We start from the raw sequence: 2,404 nt of genomic DNA, 5'->3' as shown, positions 1-2,404 counted from the left end.
CTCTGCTGCTCTGACTCTCTGCTGCTCTGCTGCTATGACTCTCTGCTGCTCTGACTCTCTGCTGCTCTGACAGTCGGTTAGTTTGTTGGTTGGGTAGTTCTTCGTCTGGCTGGGACACAAAATCATCAGTCTACTGCTTAGAGACCAGACAGCTCGTTACCACAGCTGAGACTGTGTGTGTGTGTGTGTGTGTGTGTGTGTGTGTGTGTGTGTGTGTGTTTGGTTATGTATCCATAAATTCAACATACAGTCTGTTATATTGGCAAATTATTTTCCCCTCAGTAGTTCTCTGCACCTTAATTTTGGGTGTTTCTAATGTATCTTTGTTTTGTTTCCTCCTCAGAGGTCCTTGTCTCCTCGATCCATCTCTCCTCCTCCCTCCCCTGAGGTAAGACTTTTTGCCCTGAACAGGTTCGTGTTCACAAAGACTTCATGGAAGTAAATCTGTTCCATCTGATTTTAAAACTTAAAATTCATTGAATATTTATGCTTTGAAATTATCATATTATTATTATCATTGTTATAATAATAATAACAACACAGATAAAACAATGTAAGAAAAATTACTGATACAAAAAATAAAGATCACATATATATATATATCTGTATATGTAGATATATAGGTATATCTATATATGTATGTTATATATATACACACACACACTATACGATACTATTTCTGTTAAATAATTTTAGGAATATTTGAATTTACACTTGTTACAGTTTCCACAGATGGTGTATTTGTTGTTGTACAAGTACAGCTGCAAAGTGTCTTGTTAATGTTAAATCAAAAAATTAACATTTCTATATTAGAACAAGAAACAAAACAAAACATTAAGCGATGTCTCCGCCTTTGATCCGTCCGTCCAGCTGACTGTTGTGTTTTTTGTGTTTGCAGAAGGAGACCCGGGAGTGGCTGGAGAACCGTTCTCCTGGAGGTTCCTCCCCTGGCTCCACCATCCAGACTAGCAGAACACACAGCACACACACACCGCCCACACCACACACACCACACACACCACACACACCACACACACCACACACACCACACACACACACAGCCAGTACCAAGAGCACCGTCCAGCACTTCCACCGGCCAGGTGAGGACCATAGTTTCACTTTCAGCTTCTTCTGCTCGTTTTTCATTTTTTATGAATTTATATTTTCATTGATTTGTACTTATTCATTTCAAAAACAAGGTCTCTCTCTGTAGGGATCCTTTCCATAATGTTGAATGATTTTTTTGAGAATACCTTTTTTTTATTGCAAATTTTGGTCTTTAATCCCAGATAATATAGGTTTTTTTTAAATCATGAATTTATTAATTTAATCCCACAGAATAAAATACTTTTTCTTGTCAATTTGCGACTTCTCATAATTAATGTCTTTAATTTCAGATTATACCTTTTTTTTCTCTGAAATTTACAAATTCAATCTCAGAAAGTGTGAAAATTTTAGACTTGTGAATTTACTACTTTATTGTTAAATGCCAGAGAATTTCTTTTTTTGTCGTAAATTTACAAATTAAATCTTAGAGATATTTCCTCGTAAATTTACAATTTTAAAAATAGTGACTATCAAAGTTTTTTTTTCATGTGAGTTTACATCTTAATGCCTGAGATTTTTTGTGCATACATCTATAATCTAATATCTAATATCTATCTATATATAATTAAATCTGAGAGATTATATTAAAAAAAAGAATTCTCATGAATTTACAAATTTGTAAAAACATGGTGTGAACGAGTGTGTCTCTCAAACTGGACCACTTTTTACTGTTGCTGTTTCCATCAGTCATTAAGACACAAAAAACAAAGAAAATACTGTTCAGGTCGAAAAATATAACAATTCCCCTTTAACTCTTTCTTCTCTGTTTTTCAGAAAACGGCTCCAACATCTATAAGAAGCCCCCCATCTACAAACAAGGTGCAGCGACCTGATGTCTCAGCGGTCTTTCTGTGTCTCAGAGCCATCAGTGAACTACAGCACAGTTTTAGAGCCACATTAGGGTTTTTTTTGACACTTTGATAAAAATTGTAATATTAAGAGAAAAATATGAATTATTATGAGAATAAGTCTTATTTTTCCAAGAAAAAAGTCTTAATTTTATGACAATAAACTAGTAATATTACAAGAATTAAGTTGTAATATTGTGAGAAAAAAAGTCGTAGTTTTGAGACTTTGAATTTTATGAGAATAAAGTCATAATATCACCACTGTGTGAAGGCTGCTTGTGCGCTCACCTGTTTTATAGTTTGCCGGCAATATGTGCTTTTCTGTAAAATAAAGTCCCCTTTCTGGGGCGCCCCGTGGTTCAGCTGATGGGCGGGTGTCCCATGTACAGAGGCTGTGTCCTACACATGATATTACAGCTTTATTGTCGTAATATATAAACTAAAAAAAA

At 34.9% G+C, this 2,404-nt stretch overlaps 1 long non-coding RNA gene across 1 annotated transcript; it reads left to right on the top strand.

Moving 5' to 3' along the window:
- Positions 1–108: 108 nt before the first annotated feature.
- Positions 109–1,994, top strand: LOC121963861. The gene is made up of 3 exons (XR_006107290.1): positions 109–388; positions 899–1,100; positions 1,882–1,994. It is a non-coding gene; the product is annotated as an uncharacterized LOC121963861 (long non-coding RNA).
- Positions 1,995–2,404: the final 410 nt, after the last annotated feature.

This window comes from Plectropomus leopardus, unplaced genomic scaffold (genome assembly GCF_008729295.1).
Source record: "Plectropomus leopardus isolate mb unplaced genomic scaffold, YSFRI_Pleo_2.0 unplaced_scaffold12944, whole genome shotgun sequence".
NCBI lineage: Eukaryota > Metazoa > Chordata > Actinopteri > Perciformes > Serranidae > Plectropomus > Plectropomus leopardus.
This window is presented reverse-complemented; position numbering and strand designations above follow the sequence as displayed.